This window comes from Saccostrea echinata, unplaced genomic scaffold (genome assembly GCF_033153115.1).
Source record: "Saccostrea echinata isolate AGI-Se365-2 ecotype Australia unplaced genomic scaffold, CSIRO_AGI_Sech_v1 ptg000020l, whole genome shotgun sequence".
Classification (NCBI taxonomy): Eukaryota; Metazoa; Mollusca; class Bivalvia; order Ostreida; family Ostreidae; genus Saccostrea; species Saccostrea echinata.
In genome coordinates, this window is record NW_026889769.1 from 1,404,191 (window position 1) to 1,422,743 (window position 18,553).

Here is an 18,553-nt window from a genome sequence, read left to right on the forward strand (position 1 = left end):
CTGAAGCAATAAAAATGTAGCATAAGTCAAAATACATTTTCTACTATACACTGTGAACTCGGCCAAATATTAGATCATTGACATATTGAAGCAATCTCTGATTGATGTACAAGCATCCTTATGTATCTCTTATAAAAATTAATGGTCTAAACGCAAATTATTCACTTTATACAAGTGACCTTGAACTTAAAAATGATCTTGATTCAAGGTCACTTCACTCCTTCAGATGTTTTTTTTTTAGTTTCTATAAGCTAATAAATGGACAACCCGTCAAGTGCCTTCTCGATACAGGAGCAGAAGTTTCCACTATATCTGAAATGTTTTATAAACGGTTCCTACATCACAAAGACATTACGGACACGAGAAAATTTCTACGACAGTCTGCTGCTAATAAAATCCAAATACCGTATCTAGGATACATTGAATTAGACTTGGAAGATTCATGACCAACTATTCGGTGATGCGGGAATGCTAGTTGAAACTGTGACAACAGATCCAAATGCTGTACAAATGATTCTTGGATGTAATGTGCTGAAACATATTAGAACAGCCTGTCAATGTGATAATGTTTACAGTTATTGTGAAAGACCTTATATGGAACAATGGTATGTCTCTTTAAGCGTTAGCTGAGAATGAAGTAGATCTGAAGATTGGACTTGTAAAAGTGGCAGGAAGAGAAGCAATAAGAATTCCAGCAAACTCTATGAAAACCATAGTGGGATCAACACGACAAAATAAGAAAAGAAACCAATATATAAAAGCCGTCCAATCTATTTCTAGTGAGAATGAATCTCTACTTCGAAATATATTGGTGGTGGAAAGTGGAAGAATTCCAGTAAGAATGTTAGAAATTGGTGAAGAAGATGTTTGGATTCAACCAAAGACTCGTATCGGTACACTTAACCAGATCAAAATTTTTAAGAGTTCGGACCAAGAAGATACAGCAGTATAAGACTCTTTATTATATACCCAACTGTTTGTCACTCAGTTTTACTGTTGAATTTATGCAATCATGTGACGGTGTGATCCGACGTTCCGGATCACCACACTGTGGTTTTGTGAATCCATATCACCCCTCTCTGAAACTGATGACGTAGTACACAGATAAATGACGTTTTTATTCTCGCGTATCAAAAAGTTCCTTTACAAAATGGATTGTTTAATGGATAAAAGTTATGTAATTGATCCAAAAAGCTTCCTATTATTATATTTTGCTAGTTGGAAAGGGGTATATAATAAATTTATCATTATAACAGTAACTTGATCCGAAGAGTCGTATCACGTCAAGTTGACAGGCGCGGATCATCAGATCAAACTCGACGCTTCGCGTCTCGTTTGATCTGATGATCCGCGCCTGTCAACTTGACGTGATACGACTCTTCGGATCAAGTTACTGTTATAATAATATATATGTATAGATTTTAGAGCACCCAATTCAAAGACCGTCAAAAACGCATATCCACTACCGCGTATTGAAGACACTTTGGATACTCTAAACGGAGCCAAATATTTCAGTAGTATAGACTTGATACAAGGACCATATTCTCTTGTGTTTCAAAACATCTAGAAAGATTCTGATTGGCTGCTTCAAAGTGAACCAAAAATGAGTATAATGGGAGAAACAAGCTCATTAGCAACTAGTTTTCTCAATCTATTGTTCCTATTTTTTTCAATTTCCAAGAAACTCGAGGCGAGGCAAGCCTTGTGTCTCTTTAAAATTAAAAGAAATAGGGAACTCGGGTTTGAACAAGAGCCTTAACGGTCACCTGAGCATAATGAAAAACTATAAAGGATCCACAGATTGAAGTATAAAATGTAACAAAATAAGCTTACAAGTGAAGCTAGATTGCCCAAAATCAAGAGAAATAGGATGATCAGGGATCAGCAAAATAATTTGTTAAGTACTCAGTGACAAATCTTAAAGTTGATCTATGTACTTGCTCATATTTGTCACTATCCCCATGCGGAATAAACAAAACAATAGTTCTTGAGCACTATTAGTAAACCCATTTCATTCACTCTAACATTGGCCTTTCTTGGTCGTTGAGGAACATTTAATATGTAAAGATAAGGCATTTTTGTTTTTATTAATTTATCTATTGTATACGAGTCTACCTGAGCATTATAAACTTTGAAAGTACTTTTTGCATTGAATATTATAAAAAAAAAATTATTGTATAATTCTGTTATTCAAACGACATTTCAATTACAAACATCTATTTATACTGATTAATTATCAGTGGCAAATGGCAATGGGGAATGGATTTTTCCAGTAGAATACAAATTAATAAATTGAGAAAGTGGTGCAGAATTTCAAAAATATCTGATAAAAATATTCTTGCTTATTACAAATTTATAAACTCTAGATGCCTTGGAGCAGAAAAGAAAATTTTCTAAGAAATAATCCCTATTCACTACAAATTCAACATAGCCCACCCTAATACCAGAGCTCCTGATCCAGGGGCCAAGAAATTCATAATTTAAGGTTTTCCATCCCTAATAAGACCCAATTCTCTATCCTTAAATATCCATCAATATATAATACTAATTCAAAGCATTTTACAGTAGAAAAGGATTTTCCAAGGTAAAGTTTCAAAAAATGTAATTAACGAAGCAGTAATTAATTAACAGAAATTGCACTGAAGTCTATGAAGACAAGCGATTTTTTTAAAATAAAAATCCAAATAATAGGAATATCAATAAATAGATGCATTAAATCATTAGAAATAAAATGACAATTGAAAACAATTTTTTTTTTACAGAGTGCTAGATATTTTTATTTTAGATTTTTATAGATTTTTTTAAAATTGATTTTTATTACTTAAGAAAAGAGGGAGATATCTCTTCAACAAAGGTCAAGGTCATACCGGAAGATCCAGGAAACAGCACAAAATTTCAGTGAAAATCAATAGACAGCGTCAATCAACTAAGAAATCTACAAGACAAATAAACTTTCACAACTTGATAATTATTTTTAGCTATAAATCTGATTTAAATTACCCATGTCATATATCAACCTGTATCAGAAAACGACCACTGGTGTCCAGGTCAAAAACAGTCAGGAATGTGAATGTAACAAATTTGAGGCCGGTATCTAAGACTAAAAACCCTGTGTGTGATAGGCACATGCCCCTTGTTACTTTGAATTGCCGATCTGCTGTAAACAAAACAATTGTAATCAATGATTATATTGTCTTAAATGATATTGACCTTCTAACTCTTACGGAGACATGGCTTGGAAGAGATACTGACAATGTCATTTTATCATTTTTTACATAAGTCAAGGAAAGATCACCGAGGAGGTGGATTAGCAGTTATCCACAAAAAGCATATTAACACTAAACAAAAGACTACTGATCTTCATTTTACTCATTTCGAGCACTTGGAATGTACTGTTAGTTCACTGAACAATTGTGCATGTCTCTGTGTAGTTTACCGTCCACCGGCATCTAAAGCTAATGGGTTCCAGAATTCTGTGTTATTTTTTTGAGGAATGGTCGAGTTACCTTGACAATCTGGTCATACTTCCTGACGAATTGATAATCACCGGTGACTTTAACTTCCATTTAGATGATCCAAACAACATTGAGGCTAGACAGTTTCTGAGAGTCCTGGAAGAGCATGGTTTGTCACAGCATGTGAGAGGAGCCACTCATAACCGAGGTCACACTCTGGACTTCGTCATCACAAGGAATAACAGTCACATTCTTGATAGTCTACCTACAATCCAGGATCCCGCCCTTTGTGATGACAGTGGCAATGCTGCAGGTGACCACTTTGCCGTAACAGTTCAACTACAAATATCCAAGCCCTCAAAAGAACGGAAAACCATAACCTTCCTGAAACTTCGTGGCATTCTTCTTTCGGATTTTAGAAGTGAACTAATTTCATTAGACTTACTCTATGATGTAAACAAGCCAGTGGAAGAATTAGTTAATATTTATAATCGAGCATTGCGCACTATCTTCGACCAACATGCCCCTGAGCAAACTAAGTCTATTACATTACATCCAAACACCCCTTGGTATACTGATGAACTTAGACTGGCAAAACGCAAAAAACGTCGAGCCGAGAGACTTATACGGAAAACAGGACTGGCAGTTCATAAAGAACTTTTTAAATCCAGATCAATCCAGTCATCCAGATTACTTTTGTCTGCAAGGAAGGAATACTACTCGGAAAAAATTACAGAGATCGGAAGCGACCAGAAACAACTTTATAGGATAACAAATAATCTTTTGTGTAATAATCATGGTCCTATTTTTCCCACTCATGACAACAAAGAAGAACTTGCAAACACCTTTGGTAGCTTTTTCATAGGGAAAATATCTACCATCAGAGACCAGCTTGCTGCTTCTAAAGATTTTGAAATTGATGCTCTATATGCGGACATTGGATTTATAGGATCTTCTTTGGACTGTTTCTACCCAACTTCAGAGACTTAAGTTCGTAAATTCATCATGAACTCAGCCTCTAAGTAGTGTGATCCCATCCCTACACCAATTCTAAAGTTATGCATCGACAATCTGCTTCCTATTGTTACAAACATAATCAACAAATCTTTGGCAGAATCATTTGAAGAAGCTATAGTCCTCCCACTACCTTGTTGAAGAAACAAGGACTTGATGCAGAGGTATTTAAGAACTACCGCCCGGTTTCCAACCTTCCTTTCATCTCAAAGATTCTTGAAAAAGCGGTTAGTACACGCATAGAACGTCATCTTCTGTCGAACAATCTACATGATACTTATCGATCTGCATACCGAGTACACCATTCCACAGAGACAGCTCTCTTGAAGGTGCATCATGATATCGTGTAAGCACTAGATTCCAACTTATGTGCGGTTCTCTTGATGTTGGATTTGTCAGCGGCCTTTGACATGATCGATCATTCTATCCTAGTTAATCGCCTTAAATTTTCCTATGGCATCCCTAACAAAAAAATACTATAGTTAACTATAGTAAATCAAAGTGTCAAAGTTATCACTATAGTAAATCAAAGTTTTCAAAGTGATCGCTATAGTGTCATATTGATCACTATAGTAAATCAAAGTTTTCAAAGTTATTACTATAGTAATCAAAGTTTTCACCCTAGTAAATCAAAGTTTTCATAGTGATCACTATAATAGTAAATCAAAGTTTTCATAGTTATCACTTAAGTAAATCAAAGTGTCAAAGTTATCACAATAGTAAATCAAAGTGTCAAAGTTATCACTATAGTATATCAAAGTTTTCAAAGTGTCAAAGTTATCACTATAGTTAACTATAGTAAACTATAGCTAACTATAGTATTTTTTGTTAGGGAACTGTGGTGACCTTACCTTAACAACTGATATCAACGAATTGCGGTTCAGTCATCTATGTCGTCTGATTTTCAGCTAAAATTTGGAGTTCCACAAGGGTCTGTCTTAGGTCCTAAGCTCTACTGCATGTTCTCAAAACCCATTTGTGAGATCTGTCGCAGACATGGAATGTCCTTTCTTAGCTACGCTGATGATACCCAGGTATACATGATCATCAAACCAGCAGCGACCTGGGATACCGTAGCGGTAAGGCTAGAGAAATGCTTGCCTGATATCAGCACATGGATGAAAACCAACATGCTTAAATTAAATCAAGATAAAACGGAACTTATTGTCTTTACGCCGAAAAACAGATCCTGTGAATTCGCAAATTACAGCTTGAATTTCGATGGTCAAATCATTAATGTATCGTCCTGTGTTAGAAACCTAGGCGTATTTTTTGATTGGTCACTAAGTATGGACGACCAGATAAGCTCAATTTCAAAACAGTGCTTCTACCAGCTACGTAACATCTGTCGCATACGTAAACTTATTACAGAAAGTGCCTGCAAGACCTTAGTGTGCTCACTCGTCACCTCACGATTGGATTACGGAAACACATTGTTATACGGGTTGAGTTCGAGCTCCCTATCAAGACTACAAAGAATTCAGAATACCGCGGCCAGAATAATAACTAGGACTAAGAAACAAGATCATATCACACCAATCCTCATTTCTTTGCATTGGTTGCCAGTGGAATTTCGGATCCAGTACAAAATATTAATAACTGTATTTAGGGCACTGCATGGGATGTCACCGTTATATATTCAAGACCTTGTAAATTTGTATTTCCCAGCGAGATCATTGCGTTCCGAGAATTCCAGGTGTTTAGTTCAACCACGTGCTCGAACCAAGTCATATGGAAATCGACGTTTCGATGTAAGCGCACTCTGGAACAGTCTCCCGGCAGATCTGAGACATGTACAAAATTTACATAGTTTTAAAAAGTGTCTTAAGACTCACCTGTTTAAAATGGCTTTTTATCATTAATATAGTAATTATTTAAAATTTTATGTTCTTGTTTATACACACACTTTATGGACTCTCTTTGTTTTGTAATTCTATTTTATATTTTAAGGTTATTTTTTCCCAATTCAGTAATGTATATAGTTATAGCTACTTTAGGATCTAATTTTTAAATAATTTTTATCATTATTATTATTATTATAATTAAATATCTATATGTCTATTTCAGATTCTTAATTATGTGTTAATTATTTTATATTTTTATATTTATGTTCAAGCGCTTTAGAGTAATTTTAATTATATTTAGCGCTATACAAATTTTATGATAATAATAATAAATTAGGACACGTTCCATTCTTACATGCTAATAGTAATAAATGGGAAATATGTCTATATATACTGAGTATTCCACCCGTACACATCTGTTATGTATTCAAATTCATTGAATCTGAAGCTATTAGGGATGGAATACCTTAAGAAAAGGCACCATAGCTCATTATAACCTGTTTAGTATGTTTGCTAAATGCCTAGGAGCAGAGAAGAAAATTTTCAAAGAAATATTGTATTTTAACTCCATATTAAAAGAAGTCCGCCCTTATACAAAAACCCCTGACCCAAAAGTTATGAATTTCAAACGTTTTGAAAAGGCATCCTTGCTCCTCATAACCATGCAGTTAGTTTGTCTGCTAAATATCCAGGGACAGAGAAGAGTTTCAAGAAATAATGCATTTTTACTATATATTCAACAGACCCCCCTCTCCGAAACCCTAACCATGGGTTTAATTTAATAATTTTACAAGAGGCATCCTTGCTTATCATAACCATGCACTTAGTTTATATATTAAATATCCAGGAACAGAGAAGAGGATTTTTAAAGAATTCATGCATTTTCACTATATAATCAAAAGAAACCCGCCCTAACACCAGAACCCCTGATCCAGTGGTCATGAAGTTCACAATATTGGAAGAGGCACCCTTGATCATCATAACTATACACTTGGTTTTGTTGCCTAATACCCAGGAGCAGAGAAAAAGATTTTTTAAAAGAATTGATGCATTTTAACCGTATGATCGTTAGAGCCCATCCAAATTCCAGAACCCTTGACCCTGGGGCTCTGAATTTCACAATCTCGGTAGAGGGCTCAATGCTTATTACAATAATGCCAACAGATTGACTGCTTGATTTCCAGGAATAAAGAAGATTCTTAAAGAGAGCACTTATTATGATGGCTTAAGCCTCACTACTAAGGCCTCTGGGGGACAGGGACCATGAAATTCACAACTTATTTTACCCCTTTATCATTGATGCTTTATGCCAAAATTGATTGGAATTTGTCCATTGGTTCCAGAGATGAAAATGTTCAAAAGTTTTCGACCAATGCACGACTACGGACAGATAGCAATGGTTCATGTGAGTGACTCAGGTTACCTATAAAGCAGTAACTAATTCGCACTGGGTATGGACAGGTCAGTCCAAATGACCCAAAAAAGAAGCTTAAATCAGGAACAAGTATTTTGTATTTTGGGAAATATTTGTCTTTTTCCACTGTGGAAAATATGTCGATTTAGTCCAATTATTTAAAAACATTGATTAATGACCGTCACGGTAGCTCAGTCAGTAGAGAGCTCGCTCCGTGATCGGAAGGTCGTGTGTTCGAATCACGGCCGCGACTGACCTAAGTCGATAAAAAAAAAATAGGTAGCCAAGTGCTCGGCACTTTGAATTGAAATTGCGAGTCCTTTGGATGAGACCTTAAAAACCAAGGCCCCATGTCACGGTAGGCGTTGCCACGATAAAGATCCATCACTGCTCAGTGCCGAGTAAAGGTCTAAATTCGAAGCCCTTCACCGGTATATGGTGACGTCTCGATATGAGTGAAAAAGTCTCGAACGGGACGTAAAACAATCAATCAATCATCGATCAATGAAGACTGTCATTAAAAATTTTGACATAAATGATCAAATGTTAAAACATCTTTCTCATTTATATGTACTTCAAAAGTGCATTATGTATGTCCATATGTAGCTATTTATTTCCCAACTATCTATTTCCCAAGTTCTCTAATCCCCGACTTTTTCACCTCTCCTGACAACGCTAGGTTCTGGAAAAATACTGTTTTATTACAGACGTTGAGAAGGCTACGACTTCGATAAAAGTAACTATATTGTATGATTTTTAGATGTAATTTTTTTTATCAAATTTTCTAAACAGAAGGTTTTGGATTCAGGCATGTATTTGTTTTGAATTCAAGGTTTTTTTTTTGTTTTAAGACCATTACTAGGATAGAGTAAATTACAGACAGAGTAATTAATCAAATCACAATTACTTTGTCAAATTTTTCAATTAAATTACAATTACAGCTATTAAGGTAATTAAATTGCAATTATTTTGCAAAATAATTATTTAAATAATAATCTACATTATACAAGGTTTTTTTTATTTATTAAGAAAAAGAAATTCATATTGTGGTTGTAAATGAAGATATAGATAATAATTTCAATCAATACTAAAGAATTTTTGCGTTGCATTTTATCATAGTATTCAAATGTTACATTTGTGTGTCATTCATATGGTAATGGTCGGGGTGTAGGATCTTTCCAATATTTTAAAAATATATTCACATGCCATTGAACAACTTGAATAAATGTGGAGTAAATGTGGAAATTTTGTAAGATTTCGAATAATTATATCAATTTCCTCAAAAAAACTTCTTGGAGGGTGGAGGGTGTTGTTGGTAGTTACTAGATGCTGGTACTTCCTTCACATGTGCAACCTCGACTGTTGTCGGGGTCATATCTTCGTCCCGTCTAGCCAGAGGTGGGGTCAATTACATTGGAAGGTATTAATTCCATTTTATTTTAAAATTACCATTAAAGGAATTTTGAAATGTAATTAATTAAATAACAATTACTCTACAAATGCAATTATTTAAATTACAAATTACAGTAACTTTTGAAGAAAACACTTCATTAAACTAAAGCAGGTAGTAAATGTATATACAAATGCAGTATGAATAGATAGTTGACTAATGATATTCAGGGCAGTTCTGAGCTACATCTTTTTAAACTTACATTATTCATCAATTGCTCAAATGCTGTGTCCCCTAGCCTACATCTATCAGGCCTGAATGTTTTCTTGCCGCACTGGAAATTCTTTCCACTGGGCCAGATGTGACAGGACTAGATAAATACTGAGTAAGTTTACTTAGTGATGGAAATCGATAAGCATTTCCTTGCCAAAAACAAAAGAGGGATTTTAGCCATGTCGCAACATGGCTCATCTACATACTGATCAACCTCAGATTGCACGGTTTTGATCACAGAAACGTCTTTTTCTAGATGGCGTAGATGGCATGAAACTGAAAAAGTCTTCAGATTTCATTCTTTTACCAGGAGGAAAAACAGTTGCATTAGATGAACTACTATCAATGGGGTCAGTTTTTGCACTTTTGGCTTTCATCAGATCAATACTTTCTGTGACCTTGTCAGTTTCACACCATTTTAACTTAAATCTGGGATCTACAACTAAAGCTATAATGAAACAGTCGTCACATTTATAAACAGACTATATTTATGAACTCCTTCAGGGTTGAGAACAACTTTGAATTATAGTCAACACTTAAGTTAATCTGGTGCTTTAAACCACATGTAACTGGAATTGGCAAATTTGCAGTGATTATACTTTCACCTTGAACTAAAAGAGAAGCCTTTTCAAATGGCTCCAGGATACAACAGTTCTTTCAAAAGGGGACAATTTTACTTAACAGCTTTTCTTCAGGGATGTTCAATATGGAACGCAGCATATGAAGTTGTGAATTCCAGCGGGTAATGTTGGCAGCTTTCAGACGATTATGATCTTCCAAAATTTCTGAAGCATTCAATGATTTTCTAACAAAGTTCACAATTTGAGAGGCTTTTGCAACAGCATGTTTCAAATGATAATTACGCTCTTTAAGCCCATATATTACAACCAGCTGAAGACGATGTACAAAGCCTCTTACATGCTGCGGTAAACAAACATCAACAGAACTTTCAGTCATGGTATCATCATTTTCTGAAGACTCATCATCACTATCACTTCCTTCATTTTTGAACATTTTTTTTATCAACCTCATAGCCAGGAATTGAAAAAGCTTTAACCATGTTTGCAGCATTATAACTGACAACTGCTGTAGTTTTATTAGTAATGTCAAAGCATGCCAAATCCTCCTCATATGCATTTCTGATTTTCTCCTAAGTATGCTTCCCTTTAAAATGCATGCAGCAAAGAAGAGTTGATCTTAAATTCCACTCCAAAATAAAGTGGGTTGTCATCCCTATATATTCTTTCATTTTGGCGGCTAGACCAGATATCTATGGTCAAGTTAATACTCAGCTAATTTCAACTGATGTATTATATTGTTTCTTATCTCTGTTGACTTCTCGGGAAGCAATTAGGAGGACAAATGCTTTCTGCTGGGAAATTGGAATTTAATGTCTGTAATTTCCATTAGATTTTTAAATTCATTACTTTCAAAACTAGATAATGGAAGAAGATTTCCGGCAATGAATTTCAACAAAGCATCTGTAAGCTGAATTTAGCGAGGATATGAAAATGCATATTTTCCTTTTTTTGTTACAAATTTAGAGTTTTGTTTGATCCTTGTCATTTCTTTCATTTGAATCAAGTAAGTAAATCTCCCTGTGTTTCCTCTAAAATTTAGAAATAACCAAGCATAAGGGGACTATTAGAACAAAAAATTGATTTCGTTTATTTATATATGCTATCAATTTATCAAGAATATCTAAAATTCAATTCTCAACGCTCCACCTTAACGACCATGTTGTCATCAACGATGGAAAATATTAAACACTTTCCCTCCCTCAAAGTTCGAACGTATGTCCATCAAGTTTTCAGCTTTGTTTGTGTTGCAATTGTTGATGCGTCTGATTTTCGTAATAAATCATAGAAGCGTCCTTAAAGATATATTGCTCAATATTGTTAGACCGGTATTCCCTGGATGTTACATACTAGTAGCATGTCTCTTCCTGTCATGTTAAAGACAACCCCTCAGTCCAAAAATCATTTTGTTCGTCTACCAAATTATTCTCATTGCTTGATTGCACATCTTTTTTGACTTGTTTTGGTTTGTTAATGTTTGTTTTAGGTATGGTAAAAATCAAATCACTGATCATGTTGGCAAAAACATGATGAAGAGAATTTTTAACAGCAAAAAAAAAAATAAAATATTGACTGATGTCCTATCTAACTGTTCTTCCTGGAGTTCATTCGGGAACGGATGGCACATCTAACGGTACTTACAGGGCGAACTCTAGTGCCTTTGGAGAAAAAAATGACTGATTGATTTGTATGGTCAATACAAAGGACTCACGGTGGATTTTACTGGTCGAGAGGGTATGCTTAATCCTCCTAGACACCTGATCCATCTCTGTTATTTACAGGAGTCAGTATTTTTACCCTGTTCAAGATTGGGTTTGTTTACTGGATTTATGAGATTATCCACTGTTCGTTATCTTCACCGCGTTTACATTACCAACTTTTCAAGATGCGACCAGTAACACTTTCAGACATGATTAGCACACTTTTTCTTCGATATGGACCAATCCCAACATGGTACCTTCTCCCTTATGTCTGCAAACATAGTAGAATCACCATCAACAACAACTATCAAATAACGGACTCCCTGCCTCTTTTCAGACTGAAGATCGCCTTCTAAAAGTATACCACTTTCCACTGACTGAATGTCTAAATCCAAGTTTTAAAGCAATAAGTATTTTGTTACTGTTAGTGCTACAAAAATAATAATACTTTTTCCTGACATCAATATCGGGCAATTTTTAAGCCTCTTTTCCAATACTTTTTGCTTCGTTTAGACCACAGCCTCTCCATAAGTTACAACTGTAGTTAGTAACTGCGGGTTCTTCTTGATGAAAGTCCTTTCTCTCTAGGAGTAGAATTCCTTCTTCTAATTCATCTGTCAACAAATCATTTTCTAACATTACACGCCACCATTCATCTATCTCACTTTCATTTACAGTAAATGTTGCTTGAGGAGAACCAGGTGAATTTTATATTGCCAAAAACTCATTGAAATGAAAGAAACATTACTAGTGACCATACCATCAATTTATTGTACAGCTGGCATATAGACCTGTGGACCTGTAGACTTGCAAACTCTCATAGCTATCAGTTTATTTTACAGCTGGCGTGTAGACCTGTCGACCTGTAGAAATGTTGATCTATCTGTCGACTTGTAGACTTACAAACTCATATCTGTCAATTTATTGTACAGGTGGCATGTAGAATTGTAGATCAGTAGACTTGTCAACCTGCATGGAGACTTGCAAACTCTCAAAGTTGTCAACTTTTTGTACTGCTGACATATAAAACTGTCGATATATTGACCTTTCAACCTGTAGAACGTACATGTACTTGTATTATCCTACAGTTATATATTTCAACTTGTTGTACAGCTGAAATGTAGACAAATAGACCTGTTAACATGTAGACCTGTGGACTTGTTTGCTTTAATAATTATCAACGTATTGTTCAGTTGTCATTTCAGGGCTCTAATTTGCGACTAATTTAGTCACCATGGTGCCTAAAATTTTATGATTGGCGCCTAAAATTTTTCCATAAGTCGCCAAATGGCGACCATTTTAAAGTGGTTTTGCAATTGTCGAATCCCGGAAATTTTATCACTTTTAACAATTTTTCTGAAAAGCAAAAAGAAACTATAAAGAAGAGGAAATTATTTTAAGCAATGGAAATGTCATGTTTTCTTAGTCACATCATGGGTCCCTATATTGATTACTATTAACTTTTTAAGTTGGCGCCTTGAAAAAATGCCTGGGCGACTAAAAATTTGCATTTGGCGACTGATTTTTTTTTTTATAAGGCGCCAGCTGGCGCCTAAATTTTAGAGGCCACTTATAGTCCTGCATTTGAACCATTTGTAGATCCATCCTGTAGACAGCAGTCCTGTATACAGTTGTATATTTGCTCATAGTCCTATTATTTTCATATCGAATTCTCATATCCATATTCAAGTTAATTAACTTATAATATATTCCTTTAAAGGCATGATTTATAAAATTCTTCAAAATGGATACTTATTTTAAAAGCCATTCTCTGTAATGACTTGAACTTTTATATAGGAGCTGTGGCACGCATAGTCTCAGAATTTCTCCAAACTCTCTGTGATAAAAGTCTTTGATACCGTAAACTCAAATCAGGCAAAAATTGGTTGATACGTGTCATGGTTACCATAGCAACATGTCCTAAAGTTTGAAAAATGGCATTTTTCAACATGTTCAGAGTCCCACAGTTAACGTTTGCAGCAAAGCAAACAAGTGGCAATGACTGTTTCTGAAAGTTGAAGGCCTGCTGTCTTAAATGCATGATAAACATGTTTGGTAAATCAACTTTAACATACGTTACTATGGAAACAAAGTATTCAAAAGTAACAATTTTGTTTATTTAACTTTATAAAGTCATACACTTAACAATAAAAACAATTATAGGTTGAAATGCAAGCAAACAATAGACAAGAGATCTTTGTAACATATACCAAGGACGAAATATGATATTTCTTATAGGTTGGCAATGGTTGCCATGGTTTTAATACCACAAAGAGATTTTAAATTTACTCTCTTAGTGTTTTAATCTTAACCTATCTTTTTAAAAAGCATATTTCTATATAACTGATGATCAATTTTTAAAGGCGTTGGTGTTACCCTAATTTTAACATTTCAAAAAATTAAATTTCAATTCTTTAAACAGTGCGTTGCTATGGAAATAAAACGAAAAAACATGAATAAAAATCTGAAAAATACTCTGTTTCCTTGGATACGTACCCTTGTATGTAGATTCCCAAAACTTTAATGATTGATGTATGTGAACAACTAACCTGACTTTCAATTTTGACTACCACCCAATCTCTAACTGGATGCAAAAAGCTGGCACATAGGGTCTAATATGGACATAAAATTAACAGAATCGAACATTTTCTCTTCTTGGTAACCATAGCAACACTGTTGTATTTTTCAACAAACTTTATCAATATATGATATTCAACTTTAGTTCTCAAGATAAGTACTATTCAAGGTGAGTCAAATAATATGTTTCTTGATTAAAAGGTCAGTAAATTCCTAAAGCAGCAAAAAAATATCACTTTAAACAACTAGTACGTTGTTTCCATGGTTACACTGCAAAGTAACAATTAATCCCAATTTTTCTTATGTTGTTGGTGTTGCAAGGTCCTAAGGATGTATATGTGCCAGTCATGAATTTTATTGTTTTTCCTCAAGATAGTAGCATTAACCCAATCATAGCAACAGATTTTGCATGGTGACACTGTGTTACCATGGCAACCACGGAAGTTATTTTTAGAATAATATTGCCAATACCTAATTACATAAGGTAACTATTTTTCATTGTTTTTCTTATGTTGTTGATTGAGTTTGATCATGTAACATCTATCATTTGTGAATATTGAGCATTTTCCAGCATTTTTCAGCATCTAAAATGTATGTCAAATGTACCCATGGTTACCACTTACTTAGAGATAAATCGTAAATAGTTTCTTTATAGCATAAGTGGCAACAAGGTGTCATGTTTTTGGGAGAATGGTTTGTTTGTTTTTCTTAGTCTTTATTAAGGCTTAAGAAAGATTCAAAGTAGCTGAAAATCTCAATTTTTTCAACTTTTCTGGCTGTTACCATGGCAACCAAGACACATAGCAACAAAATTTTATTTGATATATGTTTCTGGTGTCAAGTTGTAATAATGGGCAAAGTTTCATCAAAATCGGTGACCATGCGTGGCAAAGAAGTTTAAGTGGTTACAGAGAATCGCTATTAATATCCCTAAATGATTTTTTCACATACGAATACTTTCCGTATACCCAACTTAAGGTCCAAGTTGGATATATGGAAAAGAAATGAACATCGTGCAGGATTTTTGTTAGGGTCATTTGAGAATGCCATGTAGTCATTAAACATCTACAATTTAAAAAAAATTAATTTGAAAAGGAGAAAAAAATAAAAACGGGGTACTTTTCATTGAAATGTTTACCCTTTCAATTTTAATATATGTTTAACTTTCCTTCTTTAGTCAAACGATGTGATTTAACAGAAAATATCAAATACCACCATTATTATTACCTTTTCAAAGTGTGAAGTAAACATGTGATAATTAACTACAGTTAGGGTTCTAAGCATGAGAAATACTGTTGACCTTTTGTGATATTGAGCTCCTTTGTTTGTATCGAAATAACAAAGTTTTGTCATTTTCTAATCTGTTTTATTTCTTTCATTATTATTATTATTATTATTATTTGGATAGATCAGAATTAATTTGTATGACTGTTTCCATATCAATAAAAAGAAGATGATTACATCACAAATCACACAAATTTAAAGCTTAAAGTACAACAGTGGAGGGCTGAACTGAGCGCATACATGTAACATCTTTAACAAAGAACTAGATCCATAGTTCTTTCATTTTTATACCACGTGTAAAGAAACCTCAACAAATATTTAAAAGAATGTTTTGAAACAAACACCATCAAACCTCTTAAATTACCTCCCATATTCATTATTCCTGAAGACAGAAATCAATATCACAGAATTGAAAGACAAAAGCAGAAAGAAACATCATCCAGGAGGGGTTAAGATAGATAAGAAAAAATGGATTATGACCTTGGTACATGTAATATATATTTCGTAATAAATAAAATATACAAAATTAAGTAATAGGTTGGGATGGTTAATATTAGTATACAAGTATTTTCTGTCATATGGAAAAATGTATTTTAAAAAAATATCCTGTTAAAGGAACAGAACAACAACAACTAACTATATAAAGGCATCAAAATTAAAAGAAGGCAATTCTTGTAAACTTCTACAAAGATGTACGGTCTATTGTACAACATATCGAGAGTCGTGATGCTAAGGCCAATGACGAGGATGGTTTGTTTATTTTTTGATGATTTATTTCAACATCAAAAAAGCATTATTGAAATTATTACATTACCTTAGTAAACAAGGGGTTTTTTTCTTCTTTGGTACAAAGTCTGCTTCCGTTTTCCAGGCTCCTCTAGATATACCCTGCTTCCAGGTTCACTTCTCTCTTTGATTGCCGAATGTAATTTCTCCCTTTATTTATCTTTATTTTATTAAAGGTAAACTATGCTTTCCTGTAAAGTACAACAAACTACAGAAATCTCGAACACTTATATGCCAATCACCCCCCCCCCCCCTTTCTCAGGCCTAAGTACACTGAATAATTGATGCTTTTTAATTTTTAACTCGTAATTATAACTTAATATTTAATATTTTATGCTTTATTTTACATTTAAATACCTTTTCATTTCTTTTTCAATTGTCTTTTTTTTTTATCTTAATGTCATTCCAAAGATATATACCTGAATCAGGATATTTCCTCCTTATACCCTCCTGCATTTCGTTTCCAACTTTCATTTCCTGTGCACATGCATGTCATTCAATGCTAATGGTGGTGACACAGGAAAGACATTTATTTTTTTTGTTAATTTTCCTTTTTCCTCATATCTGTTCATGTCTATGAAGTATGTGAGAAGTTATCGTGTTTTTTCTCTCCCATACGTATAACGCAGTAATATTTGACTTCATTTAATAAATTTATCGTCATTTAAAGTATCAAAGTAAAGTTCTTGTACTCACTATGATGCGATTTTCTTTGTGTTTTTACCAAAGAAAAAACGCTTATAATAACGACCGGTAGGTAAATCAAGCTATTTTCGGTAGGTTTAAATACCAATTTAGCTATAATTAGCTACGTAGCTTAATGTATTGTACTGGATCTGAAAATTAATTTCTTACTACGCGTCCCTCAGTTTCTATCTAATTGTGCATGACGCTCAAAAAACTCCAATAAATTATGAAACATAAAAAAGAACACCAATTAAATAATGAAATAAATTACTAAATTAATGCGTAATATTTTTTTCTTTTAAGCAAACTGTTTTGTATTCCATGAAAAAACTATGCAGACGACCACACCATAATTTGCGACATTTTTTAAATACATGTCGATCGTGTGTTACAATATCAAAGAATAATCCATCGAGACATTGAATTGTTAAATAACTTATTTTTTAATTATATTTTGACAATTTAATTTTGAAAAACTCCATTTAAAGTATATTTTTTCATAAAATCGCCTGCTACAAAATTTGCATACCTTTCGCCACTCTCTACCATCGGTTCATACATTCATACATGTCTGAGAGAGGAACGAACGACAACTCTGCATACGAGCTTGACCTTTCGCTTTGAATCCAGGTCAAGAGGGAGAATTTGGATTCCGATCCCGATTTAATTAGAACCTAGCTTAACCCAACTATAATAGCAACTTAATAATTCTTTGTTCAATGAGTCCTTGAGTTATAACGTTTACTAACTAGTATTAACTAGTATTGCTACTACTAGCAAGTTTACAACATTTATGAGTAAAGTTTAAAGTTATCAAAATCACTAAACTTCGAAAAGGAAGTCCGAATAAAAAATCAATATTATTGCCTAGTTCTTTTTTTCTCTCTATTTTTTAAATCAAAATACAACAACTTCAAACCAAATAACTTTATAAAAAAAATATTTAATCACATCGACAAAAGAGCTTAAATATTTTAACAAAGCGACATTTTGGCTTTTCACAAACTGAAATCAAATCGAACAAAGACAGAGAATCTTACTGTGAACAGAAAAAAAATAAAAAATAAAAATCGAGTCCGTATCAAGGAATAAAAATTCAGGAGAAATGCTTGCACATATATGAACAGTGTGTTGATTAAAACCTACAGGATAAGAAACTTTATACACTACACTGAAATTTTCCGTTAACGCTGGATGTGACATTGTGAAAATGGTCTGAAAGATAATTTACGTGAAATTGTTCTACTTTTAATACTTTTTTATAACATTGTAGGATGCTCATCTTATAATCGTCACCTAATCTATGACGCAACTTTGTTGGGAAAGGGTTTCCTTAATTCATTTTAGCAATACTGATCAAAGAATTTATTGATAATCGCTTGTCTGACTTTAACAATGTAAACAACCTGAGGGAGGTGCAAATATTGATGGACACAACGCAAACAAATTATAAACCTAGGGATGTCATTTCTTGTGCTTCAAATGTCAAAATTATCATTTAAGAGGAAACTGCGCTCTAAACGTTTCAATAATTTCAAAGCGTGTCTAAAG